The sequence below is a fragment of the Cetorhinus maximus genome, chromosome 9 (genome assembly GCF_964194155.1).
Source record: "Cetorhinus maximus chromosome 9, sCetMax3.hap1.1, whole genome shotgun sequence".
NCBI classification, from domain to species: Eukaryota; Metazoa; Chordata; class Chondrichthyes; order Lamniformes; family Cetorhinidae; genus Cetorhinus; species Cetorhinus maximus.
Genome location: NC_135887.1, coordinates 31,699,103 through 31,719,738, shown reverse-complemented (window position 1 = coordinate 31,719,738; position 20,636 = coordinate 31,699,103). Strand labels below are relative to the sequence as shown.

The window sequence follows — 20,636 nt, the reverse complement described above, 5'->3', positions numbered from 1 at the left end:
GGATTAATTTGCTTACTAATCCTTTTACTCATTTAACTTGCCTGTGCTAATATGATGACTTACATAATTTTAGAAATGCAGATGTTTGAGTAATTCTTTTTAAAGCTTAAAACAGCTTGTCTGGACAAAAACTATTAAAATCCCATTGCCAAGGCAGATTGGTGATTTTCAGAGAAGTGTCGATGATCCATGATTGATTTAAACTTCTGAATTGCAAAAACAGCTGCTATTGCTTATAATGGAATTGCTAAGCTGAATTCATCAACGTTACTATGAGTGACTGTTAGACGTGACAGCTAAAACCACAAGGCACAAAAGGGCAGAAAAACAGGATGCCCAGGAAGGATATATGCTAGGAAGCAGGCAAGTGTGAAAAGTGAATGTGCAGAAGGGTGCAATGGAGAAAGGGGAAGAATGATTGGATCTATCAATTCAGATGGTAAAGAAACAGGGGTATAAGGGAGAGTGAATTTCTAATGAATGATGCAGAGATAGAAAGTAACGGAAAAAGTTCTGTAGTCTGAACAAATAAATACGGGCTGAAGCTTAACACTTTCTATGCATTTGAAATGAGGCCAGAGGGTAGAAAAGAAAGGAACAAGACATGACAAGAAGCCATTCAGTACCCTTATGGGTAATGTATGATCTGTTTGGTATGTAAATTGCTGCCTAAACACTGTAATATGTTAATCTCTGCTGTGTGACAATAAAAGAAAATTATTGCTTTTGATTGCCAGGTCTGAATCCCTTGTATGAGGTTAATCTTACATATAATCCAGAGTCATGGGGCTGGATTTTATGGGGTGCCTTGTCCCCCACCCACCCCAACTAAAAGCTTGGTTGGGAGCCCTCCCACAAAAAAGCTGGAGCTATTTTACACTCCACGGGGCCTGAATTGCCTCAGACTCAGACTTCAACCGTATTGAAGCACCTCAGAGTGCAACACGATGTATGCTGATAACTCCAATATCATTGCACTGTCTGACTGTCTGTAATGAACATATTGAAACTACTGTAATATTCATTGATTGTATTGAAACACCGGGTGATCCATGTGCAAAAGTTAAGTCTGATTGCGCTTTTTGTGATGGCGATTTAGAAATGTTTTGTAATGTTCTTTCAGATATTTTATGAATAAAGTATATTTTTCAACAAAAAAAAACTTGGGGAGGAAGTCCCATCTTGGAGAGCTGTAGTCCCAGGAGTGCCAGGTTCGGGCGATGACTACTTCAAACATGCCAGTGAAGGGCCATAAAATCCAGCCCATGGTGGAACTTATAGTATGAGGGACTCCCCCATCATGTGCGCATGGCAGCAAACAGTCTCTGAGAACTATGACAGATGATCACATATTTTCCTGCTGTTTGCTACCAGGGACTCACCCAATGAGTCCCTTCAAATTAGTTTATGGACATGAGGTGAGATGTCCTCTTAAACTCATCAAGGAGAGGTTTGTATAGTAATGGGAAGAGTCCTCCTTGTTAGATTATATATCAATGTTCCATGAACGGCTCACAAGAGCCTTTATATGGCTTAGGAGCACCTTAAAACCTCCCAGAGAACTATGAAACAGCAGGCAGATAGACATGCCAAGACTAGAACATTCATGCCAGGAGATTGTGTTTGTGCTACTACCAATACAGGGTGAAAGCCAAGTTCAGTGGCCCATAAAGTGTAGTAAAGAGGATTGGCAAGGTGAATTATTTGATTGACCCCCAGGCTATAGGAAAAGCAAAGGCTTCATGTCCATATGTTAAAGCACCACAGCCAGGAAGTAGACAAACCAGCACAGGTCTGTCAGGCACTGAGGAAAGGAAACTGAAGGGGACAGTGAGGATGAGTTAGAGGGGAAGGGAGGGCTGGACAATTCGCAAATTGAACCCCCTAATATCCAGCTAGCCAACACGGAAATGTTAGGGTGATTAGACACCATGCCCTCTTATTTAAATGCAGAGCAGTGTGGAAACCTGACAAAGCTGCTCACAGCATTTAAAGAGACCTGTAGGGACAAACCAGGCTACATGACCCGAGCCTACAAGATGTGGATGTAGAAGAGACCCTTCTCATAAAGCAAAATCCCAGTTGACTAGGGCCAGGATTTCCCGGCCCTGTTGCAGGCCAGGCGGCGCCCAAGCCGGAAGTCCATTGACTGGCGGTGGGATCGGAAGATCCCGATGGCAGGCGGATGCAGAAAATCCCGACCTAGGTCCAGAAAACTTGACCCGGTTTGGGAAGAAATTTAGTACTTGTGGGAACACAACCTGATTGAACCCAGCCAGAGCAGCTGGAGTTACCCAGCTTTGTTTGTGCCCAAGTCTGATGGCTCAGCAAGCCTCTGCATTGTTTACAGAAAGGCTAATGCAATGACCAGAGCTAACTCCTACCTGGTTCCTCGCCTGGAAGATTGTATCAATAGAGTAGGAAACACCACTTGCATAATGAAAATAGACTTGTTAGAAGGATACCGGCAAGTCCGCTTAACCACTTGAGCTAAAGAGACCTCTGCTTTCGTCATACCAGCTGGCTTATTCCAGAGCCAAGTTATGCCATTTGGGCTCAGGAATGCCCCAGTCACCTTCCAAAGGCTGATGAACCAGGTTGTGACCAGCCCACCCAACTGTGTAGTATACCTGGATGATCTGTCCATCCAGACACAGATAACACAGTGACACCTAGAGGGACCAACTAGGAGCCCTGAAGATTATAGTCTGCTGATTTAGTCGTAAACCTCACAAAGGGCGAGTTCACTAAAGCTCAGGTAATCTACCTAAGGCATGTTGTAGGTCAAGGGCGAGTGTTGCCCAGGGCAGTGAAGGTTCGGGCATTGGTGGATTTCCCTGTCCCTACAACCAAATGGGAAAGAATATGATTTTTGGGGATGTGTGGGTTCTACTGCAGGTTTGTCCCAAACTTCAGCACTATAGCCGCTGCACTGACAGACTTGTTACAGAAAAAAGCAAAGGCAATGTGGCCAGGGAGGTTCCAAACAGCTATTGAAAGGTTGAAAGCCATATTAACCAATGAACTGGTGCTGACAGCGTCAACCTTTTGCCAACAATTTAAAGTGGCAATCGATGCTGGTGACATAGGAGTAGGTGCTGTCATGCTCCAAGATGATGGATCAGGCATCGAGAGACCTGTTGGGTACTACTTAAAAAACTGAACAGACACCAAAAAAGATACTCCACTGTAGAGGAGGAAACACTGGGACCATTACTAGCTCTCAAGCACCTTGAAATATATGTCCAAAATGGGTAAAGAGAAATCTTAGTCTATACAGGTCACAACCCCTTAACATTGGTGGAGAAATTCAAAACCCACAATGGAAGGCTATTTTGATGGAGTCTACTTTTGCAACCATATCACCTAGAGATTACCCACACTTCAGTGAAAAGCAATGTGATAGCTGATGCTTTATCCAGAGTCTAGCTCAGCACAGAATCATCCCGATTCTGGATAACGGGAAGCCATTTCCAAACTTTATAAAATGTAGCCACTGTGTCTGATGTACACTTGAGTAAATATTTAAGTATGAACATGTATCCCTGTTTTTTTTTTAACAACCTTTTAATGAAACGCTAACATGGTAGCATTTCATTCCACATGGTGCGGGAGGTGCTGGAAAGCCATGCTTTATATTAAAAAATGATTTTTGAATTTATTGGTTAGAAATCCCAAACTGATTTTTTTTCAAAAAAAAGGCTAAAACCTCATTCTGGTGACTTAGGATCACAGTGAAAAGTGGCGGCACATTTGCGTCATTGTACATTTTGCATTCCAAAAAAACTATTGAAATGGAGGCAACCTGACTGCAAAGCCGCACCAAGAACAATTGCCTTGAAAGAGATGAATGGGGGCCATCTCCTATCCCTGAGCAAAGTATCCAGACAATCACCTGGGTAATCAACTGGGTGGAGACAAACCATTAGACATAATCACTTGGACCATGGGACCCTGGATGAGAGAAGAATTCCCAGCCATGATCTGATCATGGAATACATTAGCCACAACCATATTTGGGTCACTGGGCAGTTGGGGAGATAGTCATGTGACAAACCAACTCCTTGTGTGTTTTAGTACTTGTTTTCTCTGTAGAAGTGGGCAAGCAATTGAGATGCTGAAAGAACAAGACCCTGAGTGGGTTCCTCCCTCTCTCTCTCTCTCTCTTTCTATCCAGCTGGCAAGTTTTGAACTGTATATGCTGATTTTGACTACACAGGTGCTGCAGGCAGAGATTTTGAAAAGAATTCAACATGGCACTACTTCTCCAGAAGAACAGGTAAATCATCCATCTACACCTTCAAAATGCCTCGACGCCGAAAGCTGCAGTACCACTAATTGAAAACAGAAAGACCACTGAATTCAGTCTAAAGCCAGTCGCATCACCAACATTCAAGAGCCATATACCCCTTTAACTTGCCTGGACTCTAAATTACTTAATCTATCCTCCCTAGCTGTAATCTACGTGTGTGTGTGTGTGTGTGTGTGTGTGTACACATGTGTGTGTAAGTCAAAGTCTTTTTTATTATTTTACTTAGGTCTGGTTAAGTAAAATAAAAACTTTTCCCTTTTCCTTTTAAAACTCAAGAAAACCTGTCCAATCATATATTTTATGGTCACAGCACATAAACAGCTAAATACTCACAGAATTGGCAAATATATCCTTTTAAATAGAAAAATCTGTTGCGGTCAAAAGAGAGGGACAAGAGGGAGCCTTCGACTCCTGCTCATCTGATCATAACAACATAGATGCCAATTAATATGGTTGTCAATGAATTTTCTGTATTAATGAAGCAAACATCATGATTATGCCTCCTGCCCTTATTATATCCCCCTTTAGTTTTGAAATTGGCAGCTTTACCCTTCCTTCAGACAATGGACCTAGATTAGGAACTCTTCATATGTAGACGATTCCTCAGTCACAACCTAGCACTCCTACCTGCAGTGAACTGGTGCGACAATTCACTGTGCCACTCAACCAATCTCAGCCCAAGTCTTTTAAGTAGAATCTCATTCTTTTTCATTAGAGGCACCACTGATTTATAATTAGGCACCCTTCAGAGAATTTCTTTTACACCAAGTTGTGAGACACCTGTAGAAAGTTTTTGAAGTAAATGACCTAGTCTCCACAGTCCCTCTCAAACTAGCAAGATCAGAAATATCATCAACAGGTTTGCAGCACAGTCATGATACTTGAGAACTCACTGATAAACTTGAAATGAATAGTTCATTTTTAGTGTTTCGATCTAGCGCAATACATTGTCCATCACACCTATGAATGTAGCTTCCTACTTATCATCACATGCAATGCTGGGAAATTGGATGTGACAGAGAAAGGCTCTGGCTATAATTAGATAATCAATGTGCTGAACACGTGTCATTTTGAGCGGACCATTTGTGAGTGACAAAGATAGCTCATTGTACTGACCTTTGGCCTGCGCTGGATGAAATTCTGTATCCATTACAATGTGACAGTCTATTTGATAAAGCTATCCTATGTGACTAATGGACTTCTCTGGTCCATTAGCTGCAAAGTAACTAGACTTCAGGAAAAAGTAGTTTGTATTCAACAGAATAAAGCAGAGATAGTTATTTGGCCGCAACAAATTGATTGCATGAATAATTGTACACACCAGCAGAGCAGTAATGTGTTCATCCTAGCTAACATGACTTGGTGTTTGTATAAAGTGAATGCACATTCTGTTTCAGCCCATTTTTGGAAAGTATCTGCTTATGGTGGAGTGGGCTAGACTCATATCTGTGGCTTAGGTTTAAATTAAAGTACAGAATAATGAGATCTGCTGACTGTAAGGATCCTATGTAAAATGTGAGTATCAACCCAGTTGGGATATCCCAGTGAAATTGGTAAATTTTTTAGAGATACCATAGGATGGCTGCTGAATTGGAATGGAAAAATATCAGACTGTTGGAGTAGGGGGAGTTCTTTGTGAATCATGATTGAGAAGTTTTATTGGTTCCTTTACTTTGGGGCCAAATATCAGCCATAGTTGCCTTCTGGTTTTAAGTGACCAGAGGCCAGAGGAAGTTTGCTGCTCTCTCTACTCCAGATAGCGGTCACCAGTGTCTCGACAATCCCCTTTATAAGGTAGCTCAAACAGCAACAAAAAAAATCTTTTCTTCTCAGGAGATTCAGGCCAGTGATCCTGGCCTGGAATTCCAAGTGCTCTCCATGCCTGCCATTCAGAAGTTTCACCCTGAGTACCAGCCATCAATGGCCCACCCAGTATACCGAGGGCTATATGAGCATAGAAATTCCCAACATTAACAGCCCCTGCCCCCTCCTACATTAATGGCCTTGTTTAGGGAAGACAGCTCTCATCCAAGGCCGCTAGGGAAGTGTGGTGCAAAACTCGGATTATACACAGCCTAATTGGTGGCCAATCCACAACACTGCCATGAAAGATTTTTATCTGTTTCTAACTAGGCAATGATGAAGCAGGGCAAGCTCCAATATCCCCATGAGCAATCAAGGGCTGTTAGATTGTTTCGAGAGAATTGATTCTGACAACAATAAGTGAAGGCATTCGTGTATAATGTATTTTGTTTAAAATTGGACTTTTCAGCTAATTCCAAAAAAAATGTAGTTAAGCTCACTCATTAGCATCATTATTATTGGCCATTGATACTGAGGCATATATACAGTGGACACAAGAATTAACAGCTACAGCATCTAACACTTCCTTTGAAATAAGTCCGGGAAACCCTGCGAGTCAATGGTTAGTATGGCTCCTTTGGACATTGCAATATCTGAACAGAACTGGAATATCACACTCATTGATGCAGACATTATCCCTTAGCTTGGGGCAGAACACTAATAGCACAAACTCAATGAACTCCCTTTTAAAATGTATGATATCACACATTAAGAAGAGTTCCTGTGGTGCTTTACATACTGCTAATTTTCTAATTGTGCTGTTGCAGCAGCAGGTGACCCAAAGTGGTTACTTCTGACTTAAACCTGGCCTGCATCTTGTAAAAGTGCATTGTGGTTATTGGAGGTATTGAGATAATGGGAATAGCATGCTGTGCAACAATCAACAATGGGAGGGAGTGGGCACAAGTTTTTCAGATACTGTCTTGGCAGATGAGGTGAAAAGGAGAAGAAACGTCCTGTATCCACAGGGTGGCAGGAGGTCCACAAGATACGCGATCAGAACGCAGTGGGGACAATTAGTTATGGAGGCCAATGCCAGGAGTGCAGCACCACAAGCAACCTGACCTCATAAAAGTGGTCAAGATCAGTAAATGCATCTTCAAATACCATATCCTACCAATTGTACCACTATCCTCAGTGACTGTTTAATTCACCACACCCACATCACTCACCTAACAATCTCTATCAATCAGGACTTACACCTAACATTCATATGTTCACAAAAATGAACATTCATATTTACTTCTCTGTCACGAAATGTAGCACTGTTGGAAGCCTCATACCCACATCTCATAGCTTGCACACACTGGCTTGAATCTTGTGGAGGGGGCAGGGTCTTGCCTGCTGGCTAGAGATCAGGTGACAGCCCCATGTTGTCTCTTTTAGGGAAGACCCACCACATCTTGACCCATTCAGGCACTAGACAGGCCAGTGTCGGGCCTTCCCCATGGGATCAAGAACCTGGAAGATGGTTGTGGTTGTTGGAGGTCAATCGTTTCAGTTCCAGGACATCACTGCAGGAGCTCCTCAGGGAAGTGTCCTCGGCCCAACCATCTTCAACTGCTTCATCAATGACTTTCCTTCTATCATAAGGTCAGAAGTGATCGCTGATGATTACACAATGTTAAGCACCATTCATGATTCCTCAGATACTGAAGTAGTCCATGTCCAAATGCAGCAAGACCTGGACAATGTCCAGGCTTGGGCTGACAAGTGGCAAATAACAGGCATGCCATACAAGTGTCAGGCAATTACCATCTCCAACAAGAGAGAATCTAACCATCGCCCTTGACATTCAATAGCATTGTCATCACTGAATCCCCCACTGTCAACACCCTGGGGGTTATCATTGACCAGAAACTGAACTGGACTGGCCATATAAATACTATGGCTATAAGAGCGGGTCAGAGGCTGGGATCCTAAGACAAGAAACTCACCTCCTGACTCCACCATCTACAAGGCACAGGTTAGGAGTGTGATGCAATACTCTCCACTTGCCTGGATGAGTGCAGCTCCCACAACACTCAAGAAGCTTGACACCATCCAGGACAAAGCAGCCTGTTGGTTGGCACCACATCCAGAAACATTCACTCCCTCCACCATCAGCGCAGAATAGCAGCAGTACATACCATCTGCAAGATGCACTGCAGGAACTCACCAAGGCTCCTTAGGCAACACCTTCCAGACCCACTATCATCTAGGAGGACAAGGGTAGCAGATACATGGGAGCATCACCACCTGGCAGTTCCCCTCCAAGCCTGACTTGGAAATATATCACCATTCCTTCACTGTTGCTGGGTCAAAATCCTAAAACTCCCTCCCTAACAGTACCGTGTGTGTACCTACACCACATGGATTGTAGTGGTTCAAGGAGGCAGCTCACCACCACCTTCTCAAGGGCAATTAGGAATGGGCAATAAAATGCTGACCTAGCCAGCCATGCCCACATCTCATGAACGAATAAAAAAAAAGTCACACCCCTTATGAGCCAATCAGAGGCTGGCTGTTCTATTGGACAGTAGCGCCATCAGGAAGGTTGTGGTTCCTACTGGTATGACACCCTTTCAAGGCCGAAGATAGTTGCTCAATCCCAGGCCACAGGCCAGTGATGGCGGGAGGGAGCCACAGGGTGGTGTTTCTGGGGAGGGGATCTCAACAAGGCAGGGGGGTGGATCTCAGCAGGCTCCCCCTTCCTGATGATGGGTTCCTTGATCAGACACTGAGTGTCTTTGAAAAAGGTCTCCCCCCCCTACCTCTAGGAGAGGTCACAAGCAACCCTGCACGCGGGGTTTGCGTGGGTTTAGTTGTCGTGCTCCTCGCATAGTAGCCCCCCACCTGTTGCTGGGTTAATACCAATGATGGTAGGATGAGGCCCTTAAGTGGGCATTAATTGCCCACACAAGGGCCTCGATTAATTGCCCTTAAGGGCCATCTACTGCATCTACTGGCCTTCCTATCCCAGATTTAATCAGGGTGGAGGCAGGAAATGGAGGGGGTCCCCGCCCAGCACTTTCCCACCTGATTAAATCCCCTCGCCACCAAACCCCCACAGGGAAGGCACAAGATTCCACCCACTCTCAGCTATTCAACCATGACCAGTCGCATTACCCAAGCATATTGCAAGACACTCACTAACACACTTCCCTCTCTCTTGCAGGAAAAGATGGCGCAAAGCCAGAGGCAGCAGGGACGAATCAGAGGAGGAAAGTCATGCCTGCATGTTCTACGCTGCATGGATGAGAAGGTGCTGGCCATTATAGGAAAGGCCTTTGCTGAGGCCGTGGCCACCAGCAGGGCTGAATCTATTGAAGGAGACGGTATTCTCAAGCGGTATCATCTATCTCACATCCCACTTTCTCCTTATCACACAATCTTTTTTGATTTAAGGGACTAGTAATCCAGGGACCCAGGGTAATGGTCTGGGGAGCTGGGTTCAAATCCCACCACGTCAGATAATAGAATTTGAATTCAATAAAAATCTGGATAAATAAAATCTGATAACCATGAAACGATTGTTGTAAAAACCCATCTGGTTCACTAATGTCTTTTAGCAGAGGAAAACTGCTGTCCTTACCTGGTCTGGCATACATGTGACTCCAGACCCCTAGCAATGTGGTTGACTCTTAAGTGCCCTCTGAACAAGGGCAATTAGGAATGGGCAATAAATGTCCACATCCCATGAATGAATAAAAAAACCCAAGCTGCAGACTCTTCTTATCTTCCCTCACCTCACCACAACCCAACCCTTGTCTCTTATTCCTTTCAGATACCCAAGAACTGCAGTGGAGGACAAGCACGACTACATTACCACTGTCTCCCAGTAGTGATGGAGAAGCCAGCAGTGACTATCTCAGACAGATACAGCTACTGTGTAACAAACAGTTGTTGAGTGAAAATAATATGATTCATCAATGATATGAGCACTGTATACAACAACGTTTGAAACTCTCTTTGCTGGATTTATTCACAATAGTAAATCTCCTGTGGCATTATTCACAGAAACTCAGACATTCTGATTGTTTGGTGAGATGAGGAGCTGCCTGCAGCAGTGCTCAATCCCTTGAGTCAAACAATAGGAGCCAGAAACTAAAGTGAATCAGAAGTGAGCGCGAATACCAAGTGGGCGTGAATAGAGGTGGAAGGAAAAGCAGGGTGGCTTCAAGGGGGAAGGGAGAAGTGTGCTAGCTAGAACTGGAATGCAGGGAGAAAAATTTCAGCATTAAATTGGGGGAATTGGGAGAGAATGAGAGACCCAACAAATTTAAGGTGAAGTTAAGTAAAACAACCTCTCCAAATGGGGGATAGTGGCGAGAAAAAGAATGGTTCTGTTTGGAAGAGTACCTCACAAAATGGGAAGCAGGAAGAACTATATAGTTCCTCCACAGGGAATGAGAGAAATTCCCACAAATACAGTAGATTCCTGTTTAACATTGCCCTGTTTTACATTGTTTCACTTTTGCGTCAGTCAGATAAGGGGGCCTGTGTTCTCGCTTAACATTGTGAGATTCATTTTAAGGTCATTTCCCACCGGGTCTGATGTAAGACCACGTGACCCGATCAATGCCATTTTGGAATGGCCTCTCCAGCTCACTGACCCTTTCTCTTGCGGTCTCCCCGCTCCGACTCACCTCCTCACCGATCCTTACTCTCGCTGAACCTCTTACTCCCCCCTCTCCTGAACACTCACTGTGAGCATGAGTTCAGGAGGTGAGCGGCGAGAGGCAGGAGGAGCAGCTTCAACTTGCTGGAGTTAAGTTCTCTTCAATTGGGCTTGTGATCAGCTTCACCCCGGTAACTGATCCCTGATCCTGACAATGAGACAATTTACTTAAAAACGGATTGAAAATGTTCGGGACACCGGGCCAAGACACGACTCCTGTTCGCCACAGTAAAACCAGCCGGGCAGCAGCCTCACTTCTCTGCCCCTGACTGCTTTATGGATGTGGGAGCCACTATCAGTGGCTCTAAAACTCAGGCAGGGGCGGCAAGGGAGATTTCTAATCATAAAGGGGTGAAGCTGATCATAAATCCACTTGAAGAAAACTTGCCTCCTGCATCTCGAAGCTGCTCCTCCTACCCTCTCACCACTAATCTCCAGAATGCTCACTCACAGCAAGGGTTCAGGAGAGGGAAGTGGCAAACAGGAGAGTCAGGTGAGCGGGAGGATTGGTGAGAGCAAGGATCGACGAGAGGGTGAGTCAGGGAGTGGGAGAGGCCACAACTTGGAGGGCTGGCAGCAAGAGGGTGGGTTAGAGAACAGAAGAGGCCACAAGGCACAGAGTCGGTGAGAGGAAGGAACCGCAGTGACCAGGAGGATCAGGCAGTGGTATATGTGGCGAGCAGGGTCAGCAGCGATTGGGAGGTACTGTAAGTAGAAAGTTACCATATTTATTTTATAATTTTAAGTTTATTTTATTTTTAAAGTTATTTCATTCACCAGTGTAGGAATTTAGCAATGTAAAGTGTTTCAACTTAAAGGGTATAAAGTTTTAATACTTTTTTCTGATGAAGTAGGTCCTGCAGAATCTGACTCCAGGTTTTACATTGGTTTTAATGAGGAAATGTGATTCGCTTAAAGTCGTTTCAGTTAAAGTTGTGATTTTCAGGAACACAACTACAACATAAGTGAGGACTTACGGTTTTACCACAACCTTGGAGTGGCCCTGGCTATTGTTGGAAAATCTGGTGCAAGACTAGAACCAGATAAGGCTCAATTTGTGGCCATTCTGCCACAAAATAATTTTTGTCCCTTCTTTCTTCACAAGCCTAACCTTAGAACAAAGCTCATTACTTTTCCTGTTATTGATGTTGGCCTAATGAGTTTGTAACTGTTGGTTTTAGGCTTGCCATCCCTGTTAAATACGGTTACTCCATTTGTTTGCTTCCAGTCCTGTGCAAAGTCACAAAAACCCAATGACCTCACATAATAGTCAGTGCACCAGAAATTTCCTCCCTATTCAAGTTCAAAAAATTATGCTCTGCTAGGTTTAAACTAATGTTTGGCATGGCACAATGTGTCACATGTCAGATATAAACTAGAGTTCTCAAATCCTGCAACAAGTACTGAATCAAACCTTCATTTCCAGGACAGAGCCCACTGCTGTACAAAGCTGCAGTCCTATTTTTCACACTGAGCCTTATTCAATATGCAGCCCGTTGGCAACTGTTTGCTCTTAATGTTTCATGAGCAGACCTGGATGTTGGCTCGATCCAGTCCAGTTAGATATCCCAGTTAGATTAATCAAAAGCAGATGGTGTACTTCCTTAGAGCACAGACTTGATTTCAAGACATTTGGTGGCTTTTGTGCAGTTTGACGCATTAGGAAAATGCCAGGAGCCATGCACTATGTACAGAAGGTAACATGGATAACTATGTTTAAGCTTGTAAGTAAAGTTGCTAAAGTGAATTTAAATTTCCAGCAAAAACAAAAGTCCTGCCCTATATTTTGGCTAGTGTGGCATTTATTCTTGACAAATATGTTTCAAAGGAAATTTGGCATTTACGTCACTCATTATCTCCTTACCCCCATCTCAGTGTCTTCTCACTGTCTCCCTGTTTTTCCATTGTTTCTTTATTTTACCAAATAATCATCATCTCTCATCATTTCTTCACTATCTCCTTGTCATCATCTCTTTATCAATTCAACACCTCATCATCTTCCTGTCATTCTGTCATTTCTCAATTTCAGCATATTATCAAATCCTCACATCTCTTTAATATCTCCCCAACATCATCCAAATATTCCACTTCAGCTCCTCATTATTTCTCTAACATCTCATCATTACATCATCACCATCTCATCGACGCCTTGAAACCATCTCATTATGGTCGCCCGTGTCTTTCTACGATTCCCACTTGCAGCTCACAAGTTCACATATGATTTTGAGCTGGCTGCTGACATTGCAAAAATGAAGTACCTTATCTCAATCCATCAACTGATTCCCATCAACACCAACATTTCCTCAACATTTCCAAACGGTCTCATCAATTTTCAATTGCAATTCATAAGTAAATCTGGAGATAAACCAAACAAAGCTATTGGACTATAGCATGAAATCTTGTCATCTTATCACATTCTCAATGTCTCCCTTACATTCAACCATTATCTGATCCATGTCATCCACCCATCATCATCATTTTGCCTTAACCATTATCTCACCATCTCCTTATCACTATCACCTAAAGAACTGCTCATCAGCATCTCCCCTTCTCTCCTCCATCTGTGATGGAAAGTTTAGGGTTTCTCGAGTTCATAGTGTTAAATTTGTTTTTCTCACTGGGTGTGCTCATCTGTGTGTGCGGGAGAAATGTGATTATACAAAGAGGCAGAGGTGTGATTATACAAAGGGACACTTTCTCCTGAAACAGCTATATAAATAAATCTGTTGTAACTGAAAAATTTTGAGTGATTTCTGTTCATTGAAGGCTCTTCCCTGCATGCTTGTCAAAAAGACTTTCTGACTTCAGCTTACTCCAGACTCTATGGCTTTTGTCCTATAACACCATTTCATTTATTCTTGATCCCAGCTAATAAATTCAAACCTGGAAATAAATCAAAATCAACCTGCAGTCATTGTGAATCTGGAATGTGCTCAGTGTCTCCTCACCATCTTCTCAGTATCATTTTATTTAAACCAAACATGTTAACTGTCCCATTAATATTGCAAACAAAATAACTTCACACCAAAGCATTAAGAATTGCCAGCTATTTTGCACACATTAATTTCTTGCCTTTAATGATGTCTCAATGGTGTTGATCCTGCTTCACAAGATGGAGATTCTTGGGAAAAATTATACTCACAACAATAGGGAATTGGATAGGTCTGTGGTTACGAATAGTGAAACTTGTTGAATAGGGGTTGCTGCAGTCTCCTGAAGTTTTCCTGTCTTCTGTTTCCTGCTGCTGGTTGATCACTGAGAGCTACAGTTACTGACAATTAATATTCAGTGACGTGTCCAGTAGCTACTAAATGTAAATGTACAGAAGGCGTCGGTGAGGAAGATAGTCAGCATTCCTATCTCTAACTTTCACGCGTAATCTTGTCCAATTCTGCTGTCGTGTTGTGACATTTGTAATAAAGCTTTCAAAATCAAATTCATTTCTCTGTGGGGGTGCAGAACTTCCAGTTCTTGCACATTATAGAATAAATCGCCTTTAAATAATCGTTAGTACGACTCCAAGTTTTTTCAACCAGATTTGTCACTCCTGATTTATCTTTAATTCCTTTTGGCCATCTGGGCAGCTTCAGATCCTGGAAGTGCCTGATTTATGCTAATTTCCCCAAATAAATGACCATTTTACTTGTAGAGACGTTTACTGGTTCGAAATCTTCCATTTCTCTCCTCCTTTCCTGAATATCATTTTTCCCCCTGAGACACTCGTTGCCCTCCAGTACTTTGCCCAAGACATTATTATTCATGTTTTCCAGGCAAACACCCATGTTTTTTCTGAAATAAAAACAGAAAATGCTGGAAAAACTCAGGAGGTCTGGCAGCATCTGTGGAGAGAGAAACAGAGTTAATGTTTCGAGTCCATGTGACTTCTTCCGAGCTAAAGAGAGGTAGAAATGTGATGGATTTTGTACTGTTTAAGAGGGGGTGGAGCAGGTGGTTCTTTGGGGGATGGAAAAGGGTGAGGGCGGAGGTGCAGAGATGGGTTGGACATGGTTGAGGGCCCTGTCAGCTACAGTAGGCGGGGAGACCCCTGATTCAGGAAAAGGGGACACATGTCAGAAGTGCCGTTTTGGAAGGTGGCATAACTGGAACAGATGCAACGGTGGTGGAGGAGCTGGGAAAATGGGATGGAGTCCTTACAGAAAGCAGGGTGTGAGGAGCTGTAGTCGAGGTAGCTGTGGAAGTCGGTGGGCTTGTACTGAATATTGGTAGACAGTCTATCGCCAGAAATGGAGACAGAGAGGTCAAGGGAAGGAAGGGAAGTGTCGGAGATGGACCATGTGAAAGTGAGAGAGGGGTGGAAATTGGAAGCAAAATCGATAAACTTTTCTAGACAAGAGCTTTAAGCGGCACCGATACAGCCATCGATAGACCGGAAAATGTTTTGTTGGAGGGGGCCTGAGTTTAGGACTGGAACAAGGGACTGAAGTTCTGCAGCAGCATATACTCAAGGAACATATTTCCATTAGAGAGAGGGATTGGCTGATAAGGGAAGGGTGGGGGAAAACTATCAGCTTTTGCAGATGCTTCATGAATATTATGACCTGGTTCAAAGACACTCTCACACTGTGGGCTTCTGTCCATCTATGACGCTGTCAGCCCAATGGACACTACTAACAAAATACCTTGCTCACCAACTATTAATAATCAATACGTACAGTTCTTTACAATAAGGGACAGATTGAACTGGATTTTAACATGCAAATACAACGTGAGAATGAAGAGTCTGATAGTATGCGAGCAAATGAAAATATGTGAAGTGTTTTTTTTAACTCAAACACCTCATCACTTTCCCTTCAAGTTCCCCATCCAATCAGCAACAGCAAACATGATGCTGACTCCACATGACACAATCTTAACTCCAATATTTAAAGAGACAATCCAAAGATGCAAGGTGAAAGCATTGGTCGTCAGAGAACTGGAAATATTGCATTTCAGTCAAGACAAGCAAAAGCTGTTCCCTGTTTCAATGAATTTTTCTGGGATGTGCCACTGGAGGCTGGAAGGAGCTGGAGGGAGATGCTCTGCCCCAGCAATGGGAGGAAGAAGCCAGCTGTTGAGACAGAGAAGGCATTGATGGAGGTTCCCGAGGAGGTCAGCAGCAGGAGTGGGATGCATGTTCCTGTAATCAATGGAAGAAGTGGTTTAATGACCTAAACACGACAGGAAAGGTAAGTACAGTACCACGTTCACCTACATCAATTCTCAAACACACTTACCTGTCAGGTGCACCCAGCCTTCTCCTTGTATCCACTTGCCTGCATCCTGATCTATCCAGCCACCATGCCCAGTCAACCTCATTCTAATGCAATATCATGCCTCTTCCTCATAGTTCAGCCTCACCCAAATCTGTCATAAACACAGGCCTTTACACTCACTTCTACACCTCTGCTTTCCCTCTTTGCGGAAGAAGTGAGCACAGAGCATCAGTGAGAGAAAGAGAACAGGAGTGTGCCCTCCAAACATCACAGAACCGATAAGCACAAATGAAGAGGCAATGGAGAAGTGTGGAGTTATAGCATCCTGGCTGTTGGAGATGGGAAGATGGTGATCTCCCAGTTATCCAGTGACATATTAAATAAAAGCCATGTCAAACAGCATGTTTACTCATGTTGGTTTGGTTTTAACAATGAGTGAAATATGATCATTTTCATCATGATAACTTACATCATTCTAATCTTGCCAGGGCTAATTCATGTCTTTTATCCACCTTCATGCGTGCAGGTGGAGACAGTAGACATACATAGCAGGGGACGCTATGCCAGCAAAGTTGAGTCCTTCTGAGGGTGCAGTGTCACAGGACTCATATTGATGATGCACCAGCTCAGATTCTCACATTTCAGTTAGACCAGTAAGGTTGGGTTTTCACCTGGCGACTCACACTTCACAAGTGAGCAAGCACTCTTGGCGGAGTCGGGTGCTGCATTTAAGAGTCTGTGTCAGAGGCTGGAGCCCTCTCAAGCTCAGCTCAGCTGGACATAGATGCTGTACCTCAGAGGCCATCGATAAAGAGGAGAATCACTGAGCAGCAGCAGAAAATCTGTGATGGATGCAAAAACAGGCCTTCAAGGCACACTGCCACAACTGCAGAAAGACTGGATATGTCCGAGGGGCATAGGCTGAGGTAGGAAGTGACTCAGCTTAAAGTGGTGATTCCAAACATTAAAGCCTCATAGCCTCGGGGCAGAGGAGGCCACTCATTAATATGGAATTACATATCTGAGTCCCTAAGGGGAGGGTACTTCAGGAGCTGTCGTGGAAAAAAGGGAGAAGGTGTTGCACAATGGGAATCATTCACCCTGTACTCCTTCATCCAGGAGCACTAGAGTGGATTAGCGCTGCACAGGAACACCAGTCTACACAATAACACCAGTCTCCACAGGAACACCAATCTACACAGTAACACCAGTCTCCACAGGAACACCAGTCTACACAGTAACACCAGTCTCCACAGGAACACCAGTCTGCACAGGAACACCAGTCTACACAGTAACACCAGTCTCCACAGGAACACCAGTCTGCACAGGAACACCAGTCTACACAGTAACACCAGTCTCCACAGGAACACCAATCTACACAGTAACACCAGTCTCCACAGGAACACCAGTCTACACAATAACACCAGTCTCCACAGGAACACCAGTCTGCACAGGGACACCAGTCTACACAGTAACACCAGTCTACACAATAACACCAGTCTCCACAGGAACACCAGTCTGCACAATAACACCAGTCTACACAATAACACCAGTCTACACAATAACACCAGTCTCCACAGGAACACCAGTCTACACAGTAACACCAGTCTACACAATAACACCAGTCTCCACAGGAACACCAGTCTACACAGTAACACCAGTCTACACAATAACACCAGTCTACACAATAACACCAGTCTCCACAGGAACACCAATCTACACAGTAACACCAGTCTCCACAGGAACACCAGTCTACACAGTAACACCAGTCTCCACAGGAACACCAGTCTGCACAGGAACACCAGTCTACACAGTAACACCAGTCTCCACAGGAACACCAATCTACACAGTAACACCAGTCTCCACAGGAACACCAGTCTACACAATAACACCAGTCTCCACAGGAACACCAGTCTGCACAGGGACACCAGTCTACACAGTAACACCAGTCTACACAATAACACCAGTCTCCACAGGAACACCAGTCTGCACAGGAACACCAGTCTACACAGTAACACCAGTCTACACAATAACACCAGTCTACACAATAACACCAGTCTCCACAGGAACACCAATCTACACAGTAACACCAGTCTCCACAGGAACACCAGTCTACACAATAACACCAGTCTCCACAGGAACACCAGTCTGCACAGGGACAGCAGTCTACACAGTAACACCAGTCTACACAATAACACCAGTCCCCACAGGAACACCAGTCTGCACAGGGACACCAGTCTACACAGTAACACCAGTCTACACAATAACACCAGTCTCCACTGGAACACCAATCTACACAGTAACACCAGTCTCCACAGGAACACCAATCTACACAGTAACACCAGTCTACACAATAACACCAGTCTCCACAGGTACACCAGTCTACACAATAACACCAGTCTCCACAGGAACACCAGTCTGCACAGGGACACCAGTCTACACAGTAACACCAGTCTACACAATAATACCAGTCTCCACAGGAACACCAGTCTGCACAGGGACACCAGTTTACACAGTAACACCAGTCTCCACAGGAACACCAATCTACACAGTAACACCAGTCTACACAATAACACCAGTCTCCACAGGAACACCAATCTACACAGTAACACCAGTCTACACAATAACACCAGTCTGCACAGGAACACCAATCTACACAGTAACACCAGTCTACACAATAACACCAGTCTCCACAGGAACACCAATCTACACAGTAACACCAGTCAACACAATAACACCAGTCTGCACAGGAACACCAATCTACACAGTAACACCAGTCAACACAATAACACCAGTCTGCACAGGAACACCAATCTACACAGTAACACCAGTCTACACAATAACACCAGTCTCCACAGGAACACCAATCTACACAGTAACACCAGTCTACACAATAACACCAGTCTGCACAGGAACACCAGTCTACACAATAACACCAGTCTCCACAGGAACACCAATCTACACAGTAACACCAGTCTCCACAGGAACACCAGTCTGCACAGTAACACCAGTCTCCACAGGAACTCCAGTCTACACAATAACACCAGTCTCCACAGGAACACCAATCTACACAGTAACACCAGTCTCCACAGGAACACCAATCTACACAGTAACACCAGTCTCCACAGGAACACCAGTCTGCACAGGAACACCGATCTACACAGTAACACCAGTCTGCACAATAACACCAGTCTGCACAGGAACACCGGACTGCACAGGAACATGAGTCTACAGAGAAACACCAGTCTACACAGGAACACCAGTTTGCAAAGGAACACCTGTCTACTCAGGAACACCAGTCTTCACAGTAACACCAGTCTGCACAGTAATGCCAGTCTGCACAGGAACACTAGACTGCACAGGAACATCAGTATACAGAGAAACACCAGTCTACACAGGAACACCAGCTTGCACAGGAACACAAGTCAACACAGAAACACCAGTCTACACAGAAACACCAGTCTGCACAGGAACACCAGTCTACATAGAAGCACCGGTCTGCACAGGAACACCAGTCTACACGGTAACACCTGTCTACCCAGGAACACCAGTCTGCACAGGGACACCAGTCTACACAGTAACACCAGTCTACACAATAACACCAGTCTCCACAGGAACACCAGTCTGCACAGGGACACCAGTTTACACAGTAACACCAGTCTACACAATAACACCAGTCTCCACAGGAACACCAATCTACACAGTAACACCAGTCTACACAATAACACCAGTCTCCACAGGAACACCAATCTACACAGTAACACCAGTCTACACAATAACACCAGTCTCCACAGGAACACCAATCTATACAGTAACACCAGTCTACACAATAACACCAGTCTCCACAGGAACACCAATCTACACAGTAACACCAGTCTCCACAGTAACACCAGTCTACACAAGAACACCAGTCTCCACAGGAACACCAATCTACACAGTAACACCAGTCTCCACAGGAACACCAATCTACACAGTAACACCAGTCTCCACAGGAACACCAATCTACACAGTAACACCAGTCTCCACAGGAACACCAGTCTGCACAATAACACCAGTCTACACAGTAACACCAGTCTGCACTGTTACACCAGTCTGCACAGGAACACCGATCTACACAGTAACACCAGTCTGCACAGTAACACCAGTCTGCACAGGAACACCTGTCTACACAGTAATGCCAGTCTGCATAGGAACACCAGACTGCACAGGAACATGAGTCTACAGAGAAACACCAGTCTACACAGGAACACCAGTTTACAAAGGAACACCTGTCTACACAGGAACATCAGTCTACACAGTAACACCAGTCTGCACAGTAATGCCAGTCTGCACAGGAACACCAGACTGCACAGGAACATCAGTCTACAGAGAAACACCAGTCTACACAGGAACACCAGCTTGCACAGGAACACAAGTCAACACAGAAACACCAGTCTACACAGAAACACCAGTCTACACAGAAACACAAGTCAACACAGAAACACCAGTCTACACAGAAACACCAGTCTACACAGAAACACCAGTCTACACAGAAACACCAGTCTGCACTGTTACACCAGTCTGCACAGGAACACCAATCTACACAGTA

At 44.3% G+C, this 20,636-nt stretch overlaps 1 long non-coding RNA gene across 1 annotated transcript; it reads left to right on the top strand.

Moving 5' to 3' along the window:
* The first annotated feature begins 510 nt into the window (after positions 1 to 510).
* LOC144684180 (uncharacterized) lies at positions 511 to 10,820 on the top strand. The gene is made up of 4 exons (XR_013577433.1): positions 511 to 653; positions 4,220 to 4,279; positions 9,333 to 9,419; positions 9,942 to 10,820. It is a non-coding gene; the product is annotated as an uncharacterized LOC144684180 (long non-coding RNA).
* The last annotated feature ends 9,816 nt before the right edge of the window (positions 10,821 to 20,636 follow it).